Below are 11,680 nucleotides of genomic sequence, written 5' to 3'. Positions count from 1 at the left end.
TGGGTGCCCTCAGCAATAGAATGACTACAGCCGAAGACAGGATCAGTGAGATTGAAGATAAGCAACAGAAATAAAAAAGCAATAGAAAACTAGCATGAAATTGTAAGGGAAAAGTATTTTTCAAGGGACGGTTTAACAGAGAAGATTTTCTTCCTTTTTTTAGATATATACTAAAAAAAGGTAACTAGGCTAAATATATGTTTCAATTGGTCCTGATTTAGTCAAAGTACACAATTAAATTAATTCCTGGTTGTTACATATAAGGTGAACTAGGAAGGTTTAGCACATTAAAAAAAATAGACTGTTGATTTTAAATGATGATTCCATAATCTACCACAAGCGTGTATGGTGGGTGCATTGTGCGCGGAGGGTAGGTAAGATAGAAAAAGGGCCAATATATTAATAATAGTTGGAAATGATCATGCTGGACAAGAACAGAGTGTTAAAACATAGGTAAAGGGATACACACAATAACCTTCCATTGCCTGTACTGCAAACCACAATATCCAAAAGGGGAGACAGAGAGGGGAGAGAGAGAGTTTGAGAGATAGAGAGAGGAGAGAGAGAGTTGGGAGAGATAGATCCTGCTACAGAAGCAGGCTGTAAAGGTGGTGGTGGAGTGGGGGGCGGAGGAAAAGGAGCTGGGAATTAGTGGAAGAGAAATTGGGATATTAGTGCTGGGAAATGAACACTGGTGGAAGGCTGGGTGTTGGAACACTGTATTACTGAAACCCAATCATGAACAGCTTTGTAAATGGTCTCTCTCATGGTGATTCAATAAAAAAGAAAAGGCCCTCCCGTTGTTCATCAATTTGCTCGAGCGGGCCCAGTAACGTCTCCATTGGAGATTTTGTTGTTACTATGTATGGCATATTGAGTACATCACGGGTGGCTTGCCAGGCTCTGCTAGAACCTCCAAACAAGCTCTCAAAAAAAGAAAAAAACTGAAAAAAAAACCCAGAAAAACAAAACTACACTTCTAGTAAGAAACTCCAATTAAATAGTCATTCTATCAATTATTTGTCATTAAAAGTAGTTAACCGGGAAAATTCCAATAGTCAATACAAAATTTTTGTTCCCAATATTAATATGGCTATCTCTAAACAGAAGATGAAGTAGTTGCTATGTGCTATATTAGAAATTTTATGTGCTATATTAGAAATTTAATCCAAATAATTGAGTAGGATTATAGATCCTCTAATTTGAATTTTCCTAAGGGAATCATCCACATCTTCTCAGTGTTACTTCAAATAATTACCAGAAGAAAACTTCTAAGAAACTTTTTGCCTATATAAATTGAAAATGTAGAAATTTAAATAGGGAACATTAGTTTCAAATTGTGACTTTTTAAGGTTATTGTGATACTTCAAAGGACTGGAGCACAGGTTGGACGCCCTGGGGTTTGTTCCCTGAGCACTACCATGAGCAACCCCTTAGCACCGAGCTTGGAGTTGTCCCTTAGTACTGCTGAGTGGGTCACAAAACAAACAAATAAATAAAACCAAACTATGATTTTTTCTCTGAAAATGAAAAGACAGTCATGAGAAGTCAAAGGATTATACAGTAACTCTCAGAAAAAGAATCAAAAGACTTTGGAAAAAAATTTTCTAATCAAATTTAATGTGCCAAACACAGTAACAACAAGCCTTATGAAGGAGACATTACTGGGCCCGCTCAAGCAAATCGATGAACAACGGGAGGACCATGCCGTGACCAAAATCAAATTTAAAGGAAGAACATTTGGAGACAGCTCAAAGGGTGGAGAACATACAATACATGCAGAATGACTGGGTTCAGTCCCCAGCATCACGTAATCCCCCAAGCACTTCAGGGAGCAACCCCAAGAACTGAGCAAGGAACAGCCCATGAGCACTGCCAGGATGGCCCCACTAAAATGTAAGTAAGTAAAATAAAGGAAAGACATTTAGTACTCAGATGAAATAAAGGATATATGTGCACTGTTCAGCATGGGTTCATATCTGGGCCTACGTTTAGCTAGAAAATATTTTATGAGATAATTGGGTGATTCCCGGTCGTGTGACACCTTATTTTCTAGTTCTTACTCTGGGGAACACGGCAGGCTACCAAAAGTATCTCGCCCGCACAGCAGAGTCTGGCAAACTCCCCATGGCATATTCAATATGCCAAAAACCAGTAACAATGATGAGTCTCATTCCCTTGACCCTGAAAGAGCCAGGAATGTGGCACTTTCTAAAATCTCAGGGCTAGGACGAAGGAGACTTTACTGGTGCTTGCTCGAGGAAATCGATGAACAAGAGGATAACAGTGATACAGTGATACAGTGAATTGGGTGATTGTTAATGTAATTTACAAAGATTATCAAGGCTAACTAAAAAGACAAAAAGCAGATTATCACAGAACAAAATTCTTACACATTTTACTAACTACAAATTTCATAGCTTACATTCAATACTCATTTCACCACTAGATATATCCACACTAATTTAAAAGAGACCATGAATAAAAAAAGGTTAGCTGGCACAGGCTTCTCCCCCAAGTTTTTTCTTATATATCTTTGACCACAGGACTCTGTTTCACAGAACAATGGAAATACAGGTGAGGTCATCTAAGAAGAACTTACTGGGGTAAAGATGTCAGTCTGTAATTGATGAAGAAAATACAGCACAGATTTGAACATGGCATCAAACTCCAAGTCCAGCCCTGACCATTATAAACCTTAATGATAAATTTTTAAGAGACTAAGTGTAAATCCATGCTTCTATTTAAAATCCAAGATCATTATGCAAAATACAATTCAATTTTATAACATCATGTCAGAATTCTGAGAAACCAAGGAGTGATTAATGAGTACACAAAGTCCCTGTTCCACATATCATAAACAAGCCCTGAGCAGAGTGCATCTATATGCCGACTAGCTGTGGGCATTATTGTCACCACCTATTCCAGAAGGTCAAGAGGGGCTCTGGTTGAACAAGAAAGGCAAGTCATCATTGCAATAAATACAGCATGGCTGCAGATCAGAAGAAGTACTCTTTCTGGCTTTCAGTGACTGAACTTTGCAGGTTGGGCTCACTTTTCAGAGCAGTCTCAGCATTGTCTCCATTCGGAGGAATTTTTGTCTCATTTTTCTGATGTGACCATCTCTGTTGGTAAATACATATCACTATGCCAGTGAGGCAGATCAAGATAAATATCACAACTGCTATCACTCCTAGAAAGAGAAGAATGTTAAAAATACAAATTCAATTCAGTACCTACATTTTAAAAATCAAATAGACTGTCTTAACATAATTTATATCAAAGTGCTTATATCTATATAATAATTTATATGAGCATATATATCCATAAACAAAGTCATATAAAACTAAGTTCACTTGTAAATCCATACTTTTAGATGTATCTAAAGTTTTAAACATTTATCCAAAAGACATTTATCCTGGCGCCGTGTAATCCCATCAGCGGCCAAGACTCAGAGACTATAAAATCCAGATCCCGGACGAGAACAGTGCAGTCTCTGCCCCCGCGCCTGGGTGTTCCTTCCCGGAGTCCCTTGGAGGGGAGCGGGTTGAGCTTTCCTCCCCGCCCCGACCAGGACTACGGCAGCCGAAGACCTCCAGGACCAGCCACCACCATGCTGAGACCACTCTCCGCACACATGAAGGTACTGGCAGAGGGACAAAGCCACGCGGGTTCCAGGGCCGAGACCTCCAAGCCTACTCGAATTGGAGTCGAGCATCTTCCACCCAGATCCTCCAAATTCCAGTAGGCAGGGGTCACACCCACCACCTGGCCCCCTGGCTCCATGTAATCTCATCAGCGGCCAAGACTCAGAGACTATAAAATCCAGATCCCGGACGAGAACAGTGCAGTCTCTGCCCCCGCGCCTGGGTGTTCCTTCCCGGAGTCCCTTGGAGGGGAGGACATCTTATTATCTCATTCCTACTTTGGACAAACTTGCAGGCTATCGAATGTAGCCTGCCCACAGGGCAGAGTCTGGCAAACTCCCCGTGGCCTACCAAATATGCCAAATACCAGTAACAATGATGGGTCTCATTCTCCTAAAGAGCCGTGAATATAATCTCAGGGCTAGGATGAAAGAGACGTTACTGGGGCCTGCTCGAGGCAATCGATGATTAACAGGATGGTGAAATGAAATGAAATGAAATCCAAAAGACATATGATTATTGAATTTATACTAATTTATACTAATGCTTCACCCTTAGATACAAAAGTGTGACTTTTTAGAGAAGGCTCATTCTTCGTGCTAACAAGCAAGCAGGCATTGGTTATTTTAAAAGTAAAGGTAAAGGTAAAGGCCCTCCCGTTGTTCGTCAATTTGCTCGAGCGGGTCCAGTAACGTCTCCATTGGAGACTTTGTTGTTACTGTGTCTGGCATATCGAATACTCCCGGTAGCTTGCCGGGCTCTCCGAGAGGGGCGGAGGAATCAAACTCCGGTCTGCCATGTTGGCTGCATGCAAGGCAAACGCCCTACCGCTGTGCTATCGCTCCAGTATGATGTGAATAAAGGTAAAAAAGGTAAAGGCCTGGCAAGCTCCCCGTGACATATTCGATATGCCAAACACAGTAACAACAAAGTCTCCAATGGAGACGTTACTGTGCCCGCTCGAGCAAATGATGTAAATATTCTCATAATATTCTCATAATAGTACTGGTGCTGTACTATTGGAACTGCTGTAGTATAACATGTGTATCTTGTATCTGTATGAGGCCAAGGGGTGTCTTAATGGATCTGTATCCATGGAGACCAATATTTTTCTCCCCTTCTATTGCTTATATGCAGGGCTTATGTCTTGTCTCTAATGAATAAAATATAGCACATAAGTAATATACTTCATTATATGTACAGGAGCAATAGCACAGCGGTAGGGCATTTGCCTTGCACGCGGCCAACATGGCCGACCCGAGTTCGATTCCTCTGCCCCTCTCAGAGAGCCCGGCAAGCTACCGAGAGTATCTCGCCCACACGGCGGAGCCTGGCAAGCTACCCGTGACGTATTCGATATGCCAGACACAGTAACAACAAAGTCTCCAATGGAGACATTACTGGGCCCGCTCGAGCAAATCGATGAACAACGGGAGGACCGTGACAGTGACAGTGACTACCAGATACATTAACATGGTGTTGTAGCATTGTCTCACTGGAGACTCTCCTTCTGAAGACTGATAGGTGGCAAATATTCATGCTGGGAGAAAGGATGTGGCAAGGAGAGGCTGAAAGATTCGGAGTGCCAAATGCAAGCTCTTGACAGCAGCCAGAAATAAAATCTAGATTTTAAAACTTTGATTTGTTCAGCCTTCTAACTTTATGATACTTAATGCTGTCACTGACCAGAAGATTCAGCTAAGCTATGACCAAATTCCTAGTCAACAGAAAATGTGATATAATAAATGTGGGTTGCATTACATAGATAGAAGGGTAAAAATTCATCATACATCAACAGATAATAGATAATATGATAGTCTATTTGCAGAAATATTGATAGTTATATGTCAATTATTTGACATATCTTAATGGAAATGTTTTTAAGAATTGAAAATCTTGGCTATGATAGTGATCCTCAATATTAATTGCACAGCAGAGTGAGAATATTGGGGTGGAATTCCTGGATAGAAGTATTATTTTTAAAAAATCACTTATAACTGCATTAGTGATATTAAAATTTCCAAGCTATTAACATTAAACTGCTAACTAAAAATGTCATATTGGTATAGAACGGATATTCAATCTATATCAAATCAAGATATAAAAAAGCTCTAGTCAACATACTTTTATGAGGCTTGATAGTAATCATAGGTTAATGACATAATACTATAAAATATGTTACTGCTTAACTACGTGATTCAAAATTTATATTATATACTTAGTTTCTTTAGTATATTATCCTAAAATAGTATATGGTAATGTAATAATAGACTTCAATGTAAGTAGAATACAACAGACCCAAAGTTCTTTGGGTGAAGTTTGGGTAGGCTATGTTTTAGGTAAACTCCATTTAAATGGAGATACTGCAGTGTTATTTAAAAAAAAAACAGTAACAATTATAAGATTCCTTGATTATACACTTGTCACCATATAATAAAACATCTAGGATTTTATGTATATGATTGACTACTTTTCATGTTTTGAGGATACAACCAATGGTGCTCAGGGCTTACTTTGACTCTGTGTTTGGGGAAAACTATTGGCAGTGCTTGGGGGACCATTTGGGATGCCAAGGATCAAATTCAGGTCAGCCATGAACAATGCAAACATCCTATCTGCTGTTCTGTCTCTCTGGCCGTGGTTGATCAGTTTGTTTGTTTTGTGAGGTTAAATAGGATTCTAAAATAACCTTTCTTCATTCACTAGCTGGAAAGGATGAGATAATTGGCAAAAATGCATCTGATTCCCTCCATTACCTTCCTATCAGCAACTCCAGTGTAATGTGCTTTTGACAAGTTTATTTGCCCATATACAATATTAGTAATCCTTTGTGTTCTTTGATTTACCAGGTTTGAAGATAGTTAAAGCTAATCCTTCTTTCCTGTAACATTTTATTTTCTATACCATTCTTACCTTTCAATGAGAGAAAACAATAACGTGCAAAATGTAGAAAAATCCACTCACTGATAACATCCCTTAAGCATTAAGTGTAATCTATTAGCAATTACACAAATACTTGGATTTGACAAGTAAATGATCTCAGTAGCCAAGACACTAGGGAACAATCCGTGACACCACTGCACAGATGTGTGGCAGATAGCAAGAGGACCCAGGAATAGTGATCTGGGTTGTTACATTCTCAAGAGCTTCCTTGATCTCATTCTTCATTCCGTCTGTCAAGATACAAGTAGGATTCCTCAGGGAAACAACACTGGTGAGACTTAATGTTTCATATCCAGCCAATGATATTTAGATAAAAGCAATGAAGTTCTAGGGACCATGTCTTTTGTTCTATCATACATTTGACTACTATCTGTGTTCTTCCTAGTAAGTGGGTACCAACTCTGAGGATATTGTGCAACTTTATCATCTTGGATTACTATTCTGAAGACATAAATCACATTGTCTTAAATTGGCTTTTACATTATAGTCGAGTCATTTCTTTACAAATCAACTAGAGGTTCAGAGAGATAATGCAATAGGTAGGGCACTTGCCTGCACGTAGCCAAACCAGATTTGAATCCCACATTTCCATATAGTCTCCTGAGCCCTGCCAAGAACGATCCCAGAGTTTGGAGCCAGGAATTCATCCTCAGCACTGCTGTGTGACCCCAAAACCAAATGAACAAGTAAACAATGTTTCAAGGTTTAATTCAGATTTTAACATGAAAGGAATCCCTTGAAGTGTACATTATAAGTAAGATACTTTTTATTCTTAGAATTATGTAATTGGGATTCCATACTACACTCACTGCAAAAAATAAAAAAATGTTGATATAGGAATCAAAACATGAACATTCCAGCATATGTTTGAGAACACATTAAAAAAAAGTCTGAATACTATGCCAATTTTGGGGAAAATATTGGTGTCCAGAAGAAAGTAAGCAAAATGAGGAGATCCATTCTGAGCTGGTGTCCAGTCTGGCTAAACAGTGGGCACTCAGCCAGATGACCCAGCCTGGGCGCAATTATCTTACTGTGGACAGCTATCAAATGGAGAACAATTTACTTCCTACTCAGCAGAGTTTTTAAGGAACTAGCATTTCAGTAATGTCCTTAAAAGAGTGTATGTGTTCTTTGTATGGTAAGTAGGGAGAATTGAAGGAAAATTGAATATTTATTTTTCAGACCAGAGAAAAGTCTATTTCAAGAACATATTTATATATTTACATTGAGTTTTTACTTCTTCAAATATACATAAACTAATATAAAATGAATCCAGGACAATATATTTATATGTACTATATGTATGTGCGTGAGATATCAAACCTATCTGAAAAGGAATTACAGGTGGGGCCAGTCCCACAATCCTAGTGATTCTTGCTGCATTGGTGAGGGCCAACCAGCTTTTTGCTTTCTGCCTGTGGCCACCAAACCACACCCTTGCGATCAGCAAAGGGTATAGAATGCAAGGCCATGCCTATGCCAGGAATAACCACTTGAGCTACATTCCTGGTCCTAGTTACGTATTTTCACACTTAAGAAAATTACTACTTGGGGCCTGAGTGATAGTACGGTGAGTAGGGTATTTGCCTTGCATTTGGCTTTCCTATGTTTGATCCTCATCATCCCATTTGGTTCCCTGAATACTGCCAGAGTAATTTGTGAGTGGAGAGCCAGGAGTAATCCCTGAGCATCATCAGGTGTGACCCAAAAAAACAAAAAAGAAAGAAAATTGCTGCTCGCATAGTTTAGCTCTTTGTCTTGATATATACTTTAGTTTTAATCTAATTTCAAAATGTTTTAGGTCAATAGACTGAGATGTGTAAGACTCTATGTCAAATCAAACAAATAAAAATAAATACCTCTTAAATAAATACATGCTGAGAAATATTTAAATATAAATGGCAACTTGCAAATGCAACCATGCTCCTTATTTTAGTGTCTTTCAGTATCCTTCATTAGGATCTTCAGGCGAAGGCAAGGCTGAGGGCCTCTGATACACCAGTGATGCAGAGAAGTGGTATTGCTCTATAGACAAACCACACACCCAACGAGTCTGAAAACATGAGATCCAAACTACAACAACCCGGCCTAACAATGTGCCTGGCAAGGAGGCCATCTGTAGGTTACCTGGGGACACTGGTGAGGGAAGGGGATTCTGGTGGGGGCATGGGGATAGGGCCATGCTGGAACCCTGCTTGTCTAAACATCAACTATGAATATCTTTGGAAACCGTGTCATTTTAACACAATCTTTAAAAAGGAAAGATGTCCTTCTTCTAGCATGTCCAGAGTTGCTGGGTTGCTACATAACATTCCTGCGGCAAACAAATCCTTATGGCCTGCTATGGTCCTTGCAGGATGGGACCCGTTCTTCCCAGCTAGGTACAGGGTTATTCTCACTTGGAGAACAACGGGAGGCGTGGTCATTCTAGGCCTCCTTACCTCCAATGACCGCGGAATCAGGTCTGTCCGCATTAACTAGGGGCTCTCCCTCATCTGTTGCTCCTGAACGACCTACAGCAGAAAAAGGGATAATGACCGAGGCGGGAGGAAAGGAGGGCTTCTGAGAGGGGGAAACCCACATTTAAAACAGAAGCACTGCAAAGGATGCGGACAGCCACGCAGAGGAGGGAGGCGAGGCTACAGAGCGGTCAGGAAGGTGCGGAGGGACAGAGCCGGGGGGCCACAGGCCGACCGCGCGTGGCCCATGCACCTGGGCGCAGGGTACGCACCTGCACCGCCGGCGAGCCGGGTGGCCTGGCGTGCAGGGGCGCCGGACCCCGAGCGCCCAGCACAGCCGGGCACTGCGCTCACGTGGCCTCGGACCCTGACCCGGGCAGGGGCTGCGGGGCGTAGCGCCGCCTTCAGGGGAGCCGCTGGCCCGAAGCGCACCGCCGACAGGCAGCCGGTGAAGCCGCTTCTTCCCGCGCGGAGCGTGTCGGCGTCTGCTCCGGGGGCGTCTGCAAGAGGAGGAGCGGGAGACCTTAGGGAACAGGGCCTGGGACACGAGGACGCGCGGGCACCGAGGAGGGACAGCGTGCACCTGCACCGCGGGCATCAGGTCGCCCCGCACCCTCTGCCCGTTCTCCTTGGGACCTGTGAGCAACCAGATTAAGGAGAGCGCACTGCAGCTCCCGCCTGCAAGCTCAGGGACGCCAGAACGGTTCCTCTGCCACTTTTCCTTTGTTAGTTTTATTTTGTTTTGCTTGGGGTGTGGTGGAGGGCGTTCCCAGCTAGCTGTGCTCGGCTCCTGGAGCCACATTCCACGATGATCACCGCTTATTCCTGGCTCTGTGTTCAGGCATCCATCTTGGCAGAGCTGAAGAGTAATTTGGCGTTGTGCTCAGGGATTACTCCTGGGAGTTCTCAGAGATTGCTCCTGACAGTGCTCAGCGCTTACTCCTGCTACTGCTTCAAGCTTACTCCTGGTTCTGGGCTCAGGGATCAGATGAGATCTCAGGATCAAACCTGATTGGCTGCATGCAAGCCAAGTGACTCACCTGCTACACTCCCTCTCTGGCCTTGCCACTTGGTTCTTTAAAAGTCATCATTCAAATAATTTGATCAGGACGTGTGGCCCATAATCTAGGTACTGGACAGTGAGCGTACTGTGTTTGGGGGTGACAGGACTATGGCTCCCATCCCCAGGAAAGCCAACAGGCCTGTGAACGCAGAATTCAGGACTGTCCACATGGCCCAACCTCACAGTGCTTGGGCGACAGGACCTACTCTTCTCAAATCATCTGTCTTCACGGTGGATGCTGTGTTTTATTCCTGTCCCCCCAGAGCATTGATAGTTCTTGGCTTACTTATATACCATATATGTATGTCTGATGTACATCACAATACAATATATGCATGTCTGATATACACCATACATACATTATATACATGTCTGACATACATCGTACATATAATATATACATTAGATTCACTGCAGAAACTTAGAGCCCCTAATCTTTGGGGGACAATTTTGCTATTGAAGTCTTTTCCCTTTTTCCTTTGATTTTCCTTTCTTTTTGGTTTTGGGATGCTAGGGACTACCCTCAAGCCACTTTTAATGCAATGTGGGGAACCACCTCATATTAATAAATGGCATGCAATAGCTGAAGCAAAAAATAAATAAAAGCACTAAAGTCTTCACTTTGTCTTCACTGTCACTGTCACTGTCCTCTAGTTGTTCTCATCGATTTGCTCGAGCCGGCCCAGTAATGTCTCCATTGTGAAACTTGTTGTTACTGGTTTTGGCATATCTAATACGTCACAGATAGCTTGCCAGGCTTGGCCATGTGGGCGAGATACTCTCAGTAGCTTGACAGGCTCTCGAGAGGGGCATAGGAATCAAAGCCGGCTCGTCCAGTCCAGCTGCTTGCAAGGCAAACACCCTACCGCTGTGCTATCGCTCCAGCACCTTTGTCTTAGCTGTCACTCTCACTGTCCTCCCATTGTTCATTAATTTGCTCGAGCGGGCCAAGTAATGTCTCCATTTTGAGATTTGTTGTTACTGTGTTAGGCATATTGAATATGTCATGGTAGCTTGCCAGGTTTTGCCGTGCTGGCAAGATACTCTTGGTAGCTTGCCGGGCACTCTGAGAGGGGTAGAGGAATTGAACCTGGGTTTGCCAGGTTGGCCACGTGCAAGGCAAATGCCCTACCAGCTGAATTTAATGGAACATGATCATAATCAGAGGTGCCCTCATTGTCACTAAAGTAGGTCCAATGTACTGAATACATTGCTGAAGGGTGGCAGAACCCCTAAACACAGCACTTTGCCATTAGGATTATGCTGAGGTAGAGGCATTGGAAGAACAGCTGATTCGCAAAGATTATTCAGGCCTCCTTTTTCTTCTTGATACCAGAAGATGAAACTTCTATGTGGAAACTTTGCTCCCCAAACTAGCAAGAAAGGAACATTACCACCAGAGCTGGAGATTCAAGTTCAGAATGTCTGGAGTAACGTCTCCATTGGAGACTTTGTTGTTACTGTGTCTGGCATATCGAATACTCTCGGTAGCTTGCCGGGCTCTCCGAGAGGGGTGGAGGAATCGAACTCGGGTCGGCCCTATAGCACAGCGGGTAGGGCGTTCG

At 42.5% G+C, this 11,680-nt stretch overlaps 1 pseudogene; it reads right to left on the bottom strand.

The window, feature by feature from the left end:
• Positions 1–2,999: 2,999 nt before the first annotated feature.
• LOC130034970 (contactin-associated protein-like 3) overlaps positions 3,000–11,680 on the bottom strand; it is a 170,144-nt pseudogene continuing 161,463 nt past the window's right edge.

This window comes from Sorex fumeus, unplaced genomic scaffold (assembly GCF_029834395.1).
Source record: "Sorex fumeus unplaced genomic scaffold, SorFum_2.1 ptg000063l, whole genome shotgun sequence".
Classification (NCBI taxonomy): Eukaryota; Metazoa; Chordata; class Mammalia; order Eulipotyphla; family Soricidae; genus Sorex; species Sorex fumeus.
The sequence above is the reverse complement of the archived record's forward strand: the minus strand, read 5'-3'. Positions and strand labels throughout refer to the sequence as shown.